Source organism: Ambystoma mexicanum, chromosome 1q (assembly GCF_040938575.1).
Source record: "Ambystoma mexicanum isolate Mex_15411 chromosome 1q, UKY_AmexF1_1, whole genome shotgun sequence".
Classification (NCBI taxonomy): Eukaryota; Metazoa; Chordata; class Amphibia; order Caudata; family Ambystomatidae; genus Ambystoma; species Ambystoma mexicanum.
This window is the reverse complement of record NC_090922.1, coordinates 123,655,964-123,669,175: the sequence shown is the minus strand read 5'-3', so window position 1 is coordinate 123,669,175 and position 13,212 is coordinate 123,655,964. Positions and strand designations below refer to the sequence as shown.

Sequence of the window (13,212 nt, the reverse complement as noted above, 5' to 3'; positions counted from 1 at the left end):
GTTTCCTGAATTTTCTCCTGCCCTTTGTTTTTTTCTTCTTTGTGGACCAGGGACCCGCCGGTTCTCGCACAGTATCGCCTGGTTCTTGGGTCTCCATCATATTTCCCTCTTCCGGGGCGTCCCCCTAGAGCACTTGTAGTACTTGTGAGGCTTCTTTGCCACTAATCACTTGATAGTCTACCCCGGCCCGTTCAAAGGAAAGGGCAAAGGGGAAGGACCATCTATATCTAATGTCTTGGCTTGTGAGCCACTGGGTGAGTGGACGACAATCTCTTCTGCGGGTGAGCATGAGGGAGGATAGGTCCTGGAAAATCTTAATTGTGTCGCCTTCAAAGATAAAGCTCCCCAGTCTTTTTGCCTTCTCCAAGACCTCCATTTTCTCTCTATAACGGAGGAATTGCACCACAATGGACCTCTGTCCCCCGCCCGCATTCCCTCCACCTCGATGCGCTCTTTCCAGCTGGACTTCCTTGTCGCCCTCCAGAGTAAAAAGCTGATTTATCAGGCTCTGGACCTTCCTCCCCACGTCCGCCGCAGTTTCACCTCTCTTGAGTCACACCCATGATGCGCAGGTTGTTTCGGCGTTCTCTGTTTTCAAGATCGTCCATCTTCAAAATGATGTCCTCCTCTCTCATTTCCAAGTCCGTTAGCCTAGCCTCGTATTACATGGCGAGCAGGTCTGCCTGGAGGGGATTATTTTCCATGCCTTCCATTTTATCCTACAGGGTCTCCACCCTCCCCTTGAGATCCACTATGGAGGCTTGAATGTCCGTGCAAATCTCCTTAATCTCTTGGAGAATGCCCTTGAGATTCTCTTTGGTGAGTGCTGGGGGAGGGGGATCGCCACCCGCTGGCATGGTGGTTATGGCGTCCCTGGGGCCGCACCTGTGGCCACGAGGGGTCGGCGGAAGCGCTGGAGGGATGAGATCGCCCTGGGTACTGGGGGTCGCTCCAGGGTCCGAGACTTCTGGCGCACCTCAAGGTGGTGCCGCTATACCCCTTATGAGGGTCGGTGTCGGGGTCGACGGGCCAGGGCCCCCACAGTGGCCGGGCCAATGGATGCTCGGACGATGAGGGCACGTGGATCCGTGAGTAGCGCTGGGCCCTAGGTGGGGCCTGTTGGTCTGAGAAGAGTCTCAGCGATAATGGGCCTAGTAGAATCCGTCGAATTCAGGCGGCCCATGCTCTTTTCGTCGCGCCCCGACCGGGTGGCTTACCTGCATGCAACCAAGGAGAAGGCCCTGGGGGGGCTGCCCCCAGGTGGTTTGTCCACTCGTCCACTTGATTGTCCCTACCCCCCCACGTTCTCCTCACCTCCAACTGCTCCCCGTCACTGTGCTGGGCTCCACTGAGTAGGCCAAGGCACTTCCGGGGGCGTCCACGGGGCCGATGCCGGTCGCAGGGGCCTCGGTGCGCTGGGTGTGGGCCAGGAACGAGCTCAAGGCCCCGGTATATTGGGGGGGGGTGCCCCTCTGTGCTGCACCCGTTGCGCTGCGCTGATAGCGGGCGGGAAGCCCGGGCTGTGTCCTCCTTGGTCCTCGGCTCTCGTAGGATTCACTGTGTCCGGTGGGGGACGCATCCGTATACGCCCCACTGCAGGTCCCCCACGGTGCGGTGCGTCCCCCAGCACACCTCCGCGAAATATGCTTCTAGGACAGGGGGGGTGGGGCCTCTTCAAGGGGCCGCGGGGGCGCCGGGTCCGGTGTCACTCGTGTGCACTTTCTCAGGACACCTCTATAGCCAGGGCCCCAGCCCACGCCGCGGCGGGTCACCCGGTACTCTCAGGGTAGGGCCCTCTGAACAGGTGACGGGTCTTCTCTGGCTCTCAGTCTCGTACTCCAGGCTGGAGACTAGGAAAGTCCACTAGGCCCTGCGGTGCTTTCAGGAGCGCAATGCTTACACGTCCTGCATGCGCCGCGCCCCCTGGTGGTCTCAATCTGGTACTGATCTTTTAATCTCGGATATTCCATCACTCATGGATCTGACATGCCTCGATGATGACAAATACGATCCTACAAATGTTGATTTCTTTGATTTTGACATCAATCCCAATTGGGATATACAGACTAAACTTAAAAATAAATCAAGATTCAACCCTCAATTTCCAGTTGGAGGATGTATGGAGGCATTTCACGACCTGTGCATTAATGATCTTAGAATACTTCGCCAAAAAACTAGTACAACCAAACAGAATCTTACGACTGCTCAACGCCTGGCCATGAGTGAACTCCAGCAGTTATCTGATAACGTCATCAAACCAGCCGATAAAGGCTCTAATATTGTCATTCAGGATATAACAAAATATGTAGCAGAGGCTAACCGGCAATTACATGATCGTCAGTGCTACATTAAATTGCTGAAGGATCCCTCCGAAGAAATCAGGACAGATTTGATTGCTGTATGTGCCAAGTGGACGAATGAAGACTTGATCTGAACAAATTCCTCACTCCTGCATGCTACACTATACCTACTATTTACTTGATCCCCAAAATGCACAAATGCCTTAATCATCCCCCGGGTAGGCCTATTGTTACTTTATGTGGCTCATTATTGGAATATATGGCCCAATTTATTAATGAAACACTTTTTCCGTTCGTATCAGTGTTACCATCCTACCTGAGGGATACTAAGGATTTTTTTCAACATGTTGCTAATACAACTTGGGAGGAAGGTTTGCTTTTGGCCACATTAGATGTAGTTTCTTTATACAGGTCTATTAGTCATACTGTCGGTATTAATGCATGCAAATATTATTTGGACACCCGCTCCCTCAACTATCTTGGACACAGTTCTATGATTTTGCATATGCTTTCATTCTGCCTACACAACAATGTTTTTCTATTTGAGGGTTCCTTCTATCGGCAAGTGAGGGGGACTGCGATGGGAAGTACTTTTGCACCATTTTATGCTAATCTCACGATGGGGTGGTGGGAGGCTACTTTCCTGTCTGACTTACTACTATCTTGTTTTCCAACACAGATTATTTCTTGGTGGCGGTATATTGATGACGTGTTTATTATTTGGAAGGGTACCGAAAGTGAATGGTTGTCGTTTGTTAAAGGCATTATCGACAATCCGGCTAATCTTATCTTTACCGAATGCCATAGTCGGTCAGAGATTGTTTATCTAGATGTCATTGTAATGATGGATGACTCGGGTATGCACACGGCACTACATACGAAACCCACAAATACTGGTCTACCGCTCCATGCGAACAGTTGTCATCCTACATTATGCAAAAAATCCATTCCTTACGGTGAATTCATTTGATATCGCCGTAATTGTACTAACATTGCCTGCTTTGACCATCACTGTGCATTGACAGCCAGGGATTTTTTGAAACAAGGTTATGATAAGAAAACAATTGAGATGGCTTATCTTCCAGCACGTGGAATGTCCAGGGATACACTACTATATGATACCAGGTCCAAAATTGTCACCAATGATGACCCTAGACACATTATTCCATTTGATACCGCTTCTAATGACTTTCGAAAAATTGTTGAAAAACACTGGCATGTTCTTACTTTAGACAATGACTTGAAGCCTATTTTGGCCAATCGTCCTACATTGACATACAAATGTGTGCCCTCCTTGAGGGATAATCTTGTGTCCAGTTTTTTACCTCCAGGTGGTAAGAATCAGCCTTCTACTACCTGGCTCCCAGCTTCTTCTATGGGATTCACTAAATGCATGAAGTGTAAAGCCTGTGCCCATGCCACTGCACAGAAATCATTTGTGCATCCAATCACGAAAATTCAGCAAATTATAACATTTTCTATCAATTGTAATACAACTTTTGTTGTTTATGTGCTTTCCTGCCCTTGTTTGAGATGGTATGTCGGGAGTACAACATGTACATTAAAACTCAGAATCTTGTAACATTTAAGAGCTATTAAGAATTCTGACCCAACATACCCAATGGCTAAACACTTCAAATCTGAACATGATAATGATGTGAAAATGTTAACTTTCTTTTCAGTGGCACATGTACCGCCTCATCCTAGGGGAGGTGACCGTATTTTGAAGCTGAGACAACTTGAAACCAGATTTATTCTGGACTTCGATACTAAGTATCCCAAGGGCCACAATGTAGACGAGGAGTTGTACACTTTCCTGGGCACTTGATTATCTTGTTTTTCACCTATGCATGCAATTTTTTGCCTTTTCTTGCTATTTCTGCTTTGTTGTCTTTCTTTACAGCCTCTTGTTCCTGCAGTGGGATGTCCACTTGGACTTTATTTTTGGTTTACCTGTTTGTTCTTGTTTAGGCTTTGATTGATTAATTTATTTTATTTTTCATTCTTTTGTTCTAAATTTCTTTTCATGTTTTTAGCTGATTATTTTGCAATGCTGGGGGAGTGATACACATATAATGTTTACCTCACATGGAGGTCCATATGCGGTCTTCTGTATGTCTGTGACTCTTCTTTACTGTCTTTGTTCATTGTGCTCTAATCATTGATTTTGCCTGTTCAGCCGTTGATTCAATTATGTCTGGTCGTGTGATTTTGGGCTTTTAACATTATGTGTCTATTACCATCCCCTATTATGGTATTTACCTTTGGGCATGTTCTTGCTGCTTATGCATTTGCACTTTAGTACATCCTCATTTAATGAGGCTGGATAGACACATTGCTGTCTTGCTGCTAGGTTTGCATTTTGAACAGAAAAATAATTTCGAAGGGATTGTGTCCTCCGACGTATTCCTTATCTTAGATATCTCTTTCCAGCTTTGCTGGCCTTGGAAAGTTTTCTCTCTCTAGAGGCCTCTGCGTGTCGACGTCCGCCGAGTCGATGTCCCTCGACAGCCGCCGTATCGACGTCGACGTCATCCTGCCTATAAAGGCCGCGCGCAGCGTCCGTTGCTCAGTTCCGTTTTTCCGCGCTTACTCAGTGCCTCGGAATATCGTTGCTCAGTTTTGTACATATATTATTCCATTTTCCTCGAGATATTCGATCCATACTCGATGGCTTCCTCGTCTGAATCGACGACCCCTCGGTCCGGCTTTAAAAAATGCAGAGACTGTGGAAAAAAGATGTCGCTAACGGACCCTCACAGGGTCTGTCTGTGGTGTTTGGGAGCTGAACACCATTGTTCGGAGTGTGAGGACTGTATGCCCATGACAGCTAAAGCCCTGAAGGAGCGTAGGGGGAAGCTGGAAAAAGGTAAGACTTCTAAAGCTTCTTCTTCCTCGACGAAGTCGAGACATTCGTCTCCTCGTCACCATTTGCGCTCCAGGTCTCGAAGCGGGTCCCATCACTCTTCGAGATCGAAGCACTCGAAAAGGAGACGCCGAAGATCCCCTTCTTCGTCCTCCTCTTCCTCTGTTTCACCTAAGAGAATCCCTTGCCCTACGAAGCATAGTTCCCGGGCTGAATGGGAGGAATTCGGAAAAAAATATGATGAGCGTCTTCGAGAAAGCGGCCTCGACCCCCTCGAAGACTGCCGAGAGCGATGCTCTGGTCGAAAGACCCAAAGGTCCAAAATGCCGCGAGTCGCAGCACCCGGCGAAAGAAGCTTCTCGAGCGCGTCACGAACCCTCGAGTAAAGCAAAGACCTCGAATCCTTCTTCGAAGGTTCCGTCAATGCCGTCGACGAAGGGACCTTCGACACACGGGTCTGTCGACTCTACGCCATCCTCATCACCGGCGTCGACGCCAAGGAAAGTCACGGTTGCGGCGCACCCAGTGGCTATTCCCAGGTCTTCGATGTCGTCGAGATTGTCGATATCCTCGAGCAGAATTCCGATTCTATCGAAGATCTCGAGGCCTCCACCTTTGTTATCGACGCCACTGTCGAAGCCTTCGGCGTCGACGACGACATCGACGTTATCGAGTCCGATTACGACAAGGTTGCCACCCTCTGCCTTGGAGATGGGTTTCACACCCTTTGTGAGCTCAGACCAATTGAGAACAATGTCTTCAATTATGGAAGAGGGAGAACTGTCTGATCAAGAAGAACCATTTGAGTTGCAGGGATCTGCAACCCCAGTTCAATAGGAGTTATCCTCAGAGGAACGCAGATTAAAGGAACTTGATGATTCCTTACATGAGGCAAGTGGTTTAGACACTTCCCCAGAGGTGGAGTTCGCTAGGCCAGACCCGGGGGAGCATGCTGAAACCCCTTATAGAGCCTTAATGGCCAGGATTACAGAATTTATGGGGTGGTCAACACCTTCACCTTCTTCCTAACAGGATGACCTCACGGATATTCTTGATAAAGGTCCACAGGAGGATCCTGTAGTACCTTTTCATAAAGCTCTTCAAAGAAAAATAATGACGAACTGGGAAACCCCAGATGTCGTCCCGGCAGTAAATAAAAAACTGTCTGCTAAATACAGGGTATCTTCTGCAGACCCGGAGTTTTTGTCCAAACACCCATCCCAGGAAAGTCTGGTGGTACAGGCAGCATCTTCTACTGACATCAAGACTGCTTACCCTACCGTCCCACAGGACAGGGACGATAAGCAATACGATGCTATGGCTAAGAAAGTCTTTTCGGCATGTAGCATGGCGTTAACATCTATTAATGCTACTTGCACCCTTGCTAGATTTAGCCATACACTTTGGGAGTGTGCTTCTACAGCGGCTGACTGCATCCTGGAGGGAGAAGAAAGGGAGGCATTCCTAAATATCATAAGGGACGGTAAAGACGCTATGTGCGAATCCCCCCAGACGGGCATTGACTCGGCTGACAGTATCAGCAGAGCAATGGCGGCAAGTACAACAACCAGGAGATTTGCTTGGTTGAGAAAGTCTGGTTTTGCCCCAGATGTGCAAGCCCGGCTCTTGAACATGCCATTTGATGGCTCTTCTTTGTTTGGGAAAAAGGTGGATGACAGTTTAGAAAAACTGCAAACATCAAAGGCAGCAGCAAAATACCTAGGCGCTGCAATCCGTCAGACACCTTTTCGTCCCACAGGAACCTCTGCGAGAGGCAAGTCTTTTCGCTTCTACTCCGCATTCGGAAGAGGTAGAGGACGACCGGCTCAAAGGGGACAAAGAAGAACTACCCGAGGTGGACGGGGTAGATATTCAAAAGCCGCAGCAACAGCAGGTGCCTCTTTACCATCGGCATCTGCATCAGCCGCCCCTAAACCACTCTGAGGACTTCCCTCACAAGACACCTGTAGGAGGCAGGTTAACTCAACATCTGGCGGAATGGCAGGCTACCACGTCAGATGCTTGGACATTGGAGACAGTTGCACAAGGTTACTGATTGCCTCTCCTACGCATACCTCAGAGTCATCCACCGGGGATCAGCTCTCAAAAAGCTCCAGATCCGCTCCTCTTGCAGGAAATTTTAGACCTGCTAGAGAAAGGTGCCATAGAACCGGTATCTGTAGCGGAGAGGATCAAGGGCTGGTACTCCCCTTACTTTCTCATACCAAAGAAAGACGGAGGACTGAGACCCATCTTGGACTTGCGGGAATTGAACAAATTCCTCAGGAAAGACAAATTCAAGATGGTAACTCTCTCTCAGATCCTTCAGGCCCTTCAGTTCCAGGACTGGTTGGTATCTCTGGACCTTCAGGGCGCTTATTTCCATGTGCCAATCCATCTCAAACACAGGAAATACCCGAGGTTCGCAATTGGCAACTCTCATTATCAATTTCGAGTTCTGCCATTTGGGCTGACCTCCGCCCGAGGGTCTTCACCAAGTTAATGTCGGTAGTGGCTGCAAGTCTAAGGAGGGAAGGGATTCACGTCTACCCCTACCTGGACGATTGGTTGATCAGAGCTGTATCTTCGGAACAAGCTCAGATCCAGCTAAATCACGTTTGCCACTCCCTTCACAGACTGGGCTTCTCCCTCAATTTAAAGAAGTCAAAAATGATACCATCGCAGAGACTCCAGTTCATCGGAGTGATCCTGGACACTTCCCTGGGAAAAGCCTCGCCACCAGAGGTGAGGGCTCAAGATATTCTACAGATGGTCACCAAGTTTCAAAATGCCCAACGTCTCCCAGCCTTCGACTTTTTGAGGTTGCTAGGCCTCATGGCATCCTGCATTTTCCTAGTGCCAGAGGCTCGCCTGAGAATGAGATCTCTCCAGTGGGCACTGAGAACTCAGTGGTCACAATTCTCAGGGAGAATGACAGACCTTCTTCAGGTTCCCGACAGGGTGGCTCGAGACCTTCAGTGGTGGGCCTGTCAGGAGAACATTCTGAAAGTAGAGCAGTTTTGGCAACCTTGGCCGGAGATAACAGTAGTCACGGATGCCTCACTTACGGGGTGGGGAGCCCACGCCAACGACTTGACGATCAGCGGTCATTGGTCTCCATCGGAGTCCAGACTACATATCAACCTGTTAGAGCTGAGGGCCATCAGACTTGCGCTGAAGGCTTTTCTGCCATCTGTACAAGGAAAGAATGTCCTGATAATGACGGACAACACAGTGGCCATGCATTACCTCAACAAAAGAGGAGGCGTAGGATCACTACCACTGTGCAGAGAGGCGATGCAGCTCTGGTTTTGGGCAATCCAAGAAGGAATCTCTCTATCGGCAGTTCACCTAGCCGGAGAGAAGAACTTGACAGCGGACGCTCTGAGCAGGCAGAGCACAGTCTCCCACGAGTGGGAACTAGCTCAGGAAGTCCTTCAAGAGATCTTCGCCCTTTGGGGAACCCCTCAGGTGGATCTGTTCGCCACCAGTGTCAACAGGAAGTGCGATCTGTTCTGTTCAAGGGAATTTCCCTCGAGAGGAGCTCTGGGAGACGCGTTCATAGTGGACTGGGAGTTTCCACTCCTGTACGCGTTTCCACCAGTCCCTGTCATTCCTCAAATGATCAGGAGGTTGAGAAGATTCCGGAAAACCATGATCCTAATTGCCCTGGATTGGGCCAGGAGAACGTGGTACCCGGACCTTCTAGACATGTCCATCTGCCCTCCAATTCGACTTCCACTCAGAGAGAATCTGCTCTCACAGAAGGGAGGTCAGGTTCTCCATCCAGACATCAAAACCCTCAACCTTCACGCTTGGCTTCTGAAAGGCTGAGGTACAAGGATTGGGACCTCCCTGATGACGTTATGGAGGTGTTGCTTTCGGCAAGAAGGCCAGCAACAAAATCTTTATACCGCTGCCGTTGGAACAGATTTTGCAGCTGGTGTAGAGAAGAGAATATCGACCCCTTTTCATGTGGTACACCAACGGTGTTATCCTTTCTACTCTACTTGGCAAATTTAGGCCTTCAAGTTGGCACTATCAAGGGCTATCTCGCAGCACTATCCATCTTTAAGCGCACGGCGGAAGAACCATCCTATTTCAAGTTACCCTTGGTAATACAGTTTCTAAAGGGCTTAACTAACGTTTATCCCCCAAGACCATTCCAGGTTCCCCTATGGGATTTAAATTTAGTCCTAACTTTCCTGATGGGCACACCTTTCGAACCACTCCACTCTTGTTCGTTAAGGTTTCTTACCCTTAAGACTGTTTTATTAGTAGCACTTACATCTGCTAGAAGGGTGAGTGAGTTACAAGCTCTTTCTTGTAAACCCCCTCATACAATCTTTCACAAAGACAAAGTTGTTCTGCAAGTGAAGCCTAATTTCCTCCCAAAGGTGGTTTCTGAATTTCATATCACACAGAAGATTACCCTTCCATCTTTCTATCCTCCTCCCCATCCGGGGAAAGAGGAAGAGAGGTTACACAGGCTGGACCCAAGAAGGGCTTTAAGTTTTTACATTAGTAGACTGGCTAGGATAAGACAAGCAGACCAGCTGTTTGTAGGCTACGCAGGTCACAAGCTGGGGCTACCGATAACTAAGCAGACCATTTCCAGATGGATTATTTTAGCCATTTTGGAATGTTATAAACTGGCAGGAAAAGAGCCCCCTCAAAATCTTAGGGCTCATTCGACCAGAGGTATCGCAGCTTCATGGGCCCTCAAAAGAGGAGTGCCGGTTCGAGACATATGTGCGGCTGCCACATGGTCATTCGTCCATACCGTTACACGGTTTTACAACTTGGATTCCTCCTCCAGTCAGGAAACTAGGTTTGGAAGGGCAGTATTGCACTCTATTCATCAATAAGAGGAAGCATGAAGTCAGTACTCCCACCTCCAATAACAGAATACTGCTATGGGAGCCTATCTAAGATAAGGAATACGTCGGAGGACACAATCCCTTCGAAGAACAAGTTACTTCTTACCTTGTAACGTTCTTTCGATGGGATGTTCCTCCGACGTATTCCTTATCGAGCCTCCATCCATCCCCGCAGTACTACTTCCCTTGTTGTTGCAGCTTACGCTCCTTCAGGGTGATTAGTCTAGTCCAGAAAGAATTATTGTGGGCTACAAAACGGAACTGAGCAACGGACGCTGCGCGCGGCCTTTATAGGCAGGATGACGTAGACGTCGATACGGCGGCTGTCGAGGGACATCGACTCGGCTGACGTTGACGCACAGCGCCCTCTAGAGAGAAAAAAAATTTCCGAGGCCAGCAAAGCTGGAAAGAGATATCTAAGATAAGTAATACGTCGGAGGAACATCCCATCGAAAGAACGTTACAAGGTAAGAAGTAACTTGTTCGTTTACTGCACTGGCACTTTATTGGACACATAATGTTGGAATTGCTATGTTCACTGACCTTCTCAACAAATACTATGGATATATATATATATATATATATATATATATATATATATAGAGAGGCTTATTAGTATTTGCGGTTTTATTGTGTATGTTCTGGCTACGGTAACATTCCCCTTTTTGTGTTCATGATTTTAATATTGGATGATTGTTATCCTTATATATTAATGATTTGCGAATATGGGGTTTGTGCTGTTTTTATGTGCATATTTGCTGCCATGTATTTGATTATGTGTTATCTCAGACTGTGGAAACAGAGAAATTGATATGAGGCCGGGAAGCCCAAAAGGAAACACACCAACACAGGTTACAAAGGACATACAAAGCGCTTTATTTCAAAGTTACAAAGTTACCAAAGTCAATTGACATGCGAATAGCTATTCGGCCCTCTGACTAACATGCGAACCTTCAACGTTAGGTTCGCACTGAAAGTGGGAGAGACCGATCATCGGGATGCTTGGGTTTTTATACATTTAGTACTGCATTGGCCAGCCCTCTTACAAGTTAACCATTTCTGGAACCATGGCTAGGGTTCGTAGCCAGGTCGAACATGCAATCTCCATATATTAGATCGGTTCCGCTGATACAGTTACATATTTACACCTAGGTTAAACAGAGGACGGGGTCTTAGTTCATGACCCTAACAGGTAGCCTGCGGACATATTATTCATTCACGTGTGCGGAGGTCACCATAGCCGAAGTCTTACTCGAAATGTCATTCGGCCTCCATTTTGTGATTCAGGGTGACTTCCACACTGCAAGAATACCTAAAATGGCGGCTAGATCCAAGATGGCGGCTTACACAATACATTAAGGTCAAGACCTTGCCGCGGAACCTATGTTCATAATATTCTTTAGACAGCTTGGCGTAGGCCAACATACATTTAAACAATGCGATTGGGGTCACAATATTATATCAATTTCCACAGACCCTCCTTTTGGCCTATGCCAAGTGCTAAAACATTATTTCCTAATACTTTTGAAAATACTTGAAGGCATTATCATTCATAGGTTCCGCATCATTGTCTGAAATATCAATAGCCATAAAGTTGTTCATAAGAACTTCTTGCAACATGAATTCTTTAGATGCTGTCTTCGGGGTATATATTCTACGCCCTATTGCGCTCATAACTTGGGCACAACATCCCCCTATCATTCCGCATATACTCGGGAGGCATTGAAAACAGCAGCAAAGAAATAACAGAGTCCCTAAAATACCTAAAATAACAGAAAGCACCTTCCACCCCCAAGATCGTAGAGAATCCCAAAACCAAGTACTAAGGCTCCAGTCTCCTACAGGGATATGGACTTCAGAACTAAGAGTGTGTAAATTCTGAATTGCTTTAAATATTGTTGATGAAGAATCTGGTACGAAAACACAGCAAGCGGACCCCACTAATTTACATACTCCGCCTCGTTCAGCTAAAATGACATCTAATGCCATTCGATTTTGAAGTGCTACCAATCTTATCGCCTTTTGCTCTAAGGTCATATTGTAAAGTATGTCCGTGGTCCGGTTGATCGTTTTCTCCAATACCCTCGCCAATCCCCTAATGTTTTCTGAATTTGCTATTTGTCCCCAGAAGGGGACTACTGATTTGGCTATATCCCCGAATACTTGTCCAGGGGTATCTCCATCCTTATCCCGTCGCGGGCGAGCCTTAGATACCTCTAAGGTACTGGCAATAAACACACCTGGTAACAATATCCCCAAATAACAAGTCCCCTGCCAATCCTTGGGCAACCAGGGAAAAGCTAAACTACCACAAACAAAATAAACGGGTCCCCCTACATACAAAGGCCTATTTTCCCCAGTCAAATTTACAATATGTACACAAGGCTCAAAATCTCCCATTGGCCTAGTGCCATTTCTTTGTACACAGAAAGGGACAGAATCAGGATTGTGATTTACAGAATAAGAAGGAGGCATGACATCCTTATTGCCTATCGGAGCCATCTTGAAAGAAACTAGATTTTGAAAAGGAAAAGAAAGTTTATCAGACGGCCTAATAGAAGCGATATTAGGTCTACTCCTATTTGCGAAAAGCGAGCATCCCAGGGGAGTCAATTCACGTTTTTCAAATTCATTCAAATTAGTGCCATCGAAGTTCCCTGAGATGCTATCATTCCACCGGCCAAAGAAGAGTGCTCTAAGAGAGGCATAGCAGGAAGTCGTTAAAGGTAGGGTATGTATATACCATCCCAGTCCCTTGTTCCCATGCTGTGGTAAGTGAGTGCAAATCCAACAATTACTCCTATTAAGAATAGCATGTGTAGCATTCATTACTATCATCAAAGTGTTATTATGATATTTCTGTCTATGCCGAGAGTCCCTAGGGGACAGAGTATGAAGGTGTACAGAGGGAGTCAAAACAGTTGGTACAATTTCGGTCGGTAACTGAGGCTTCAAAGGATAAATTTCTTCAAAGTACCAAAGTCCCACGGCAGCAGTTGCAAAACTAACAGTAATCAAAACAAGAACACAACAGTACGTTTTCAGGGCCCAGGCACATTGTCCATTGTTCGATTTGGTCACCCCCTTATCTAATAGTTCGATACGAGGAGCAGAGGTGAAGGCGGCAGGCATCATGGTTATCCCGATCGTCGGCCCCAATGTTCGT

At 47.3% G+C, this 13,212-nt stretch overlaps 1 protein-coding gene across 2 annotated transcripts in view; it reads left to right on the top strand.

Annotated features, from left to right (window-relative positions):
• Positions 1-13,212, top strand: part of BANP (BTG3 associated nuclear protein) — a 1,679,897-nt gene that overhangs the window by 338,055 nt on the left and 1,328,630 nt on the right. The gene's annotated exons all lie outside the window — the stretch shown is intronic.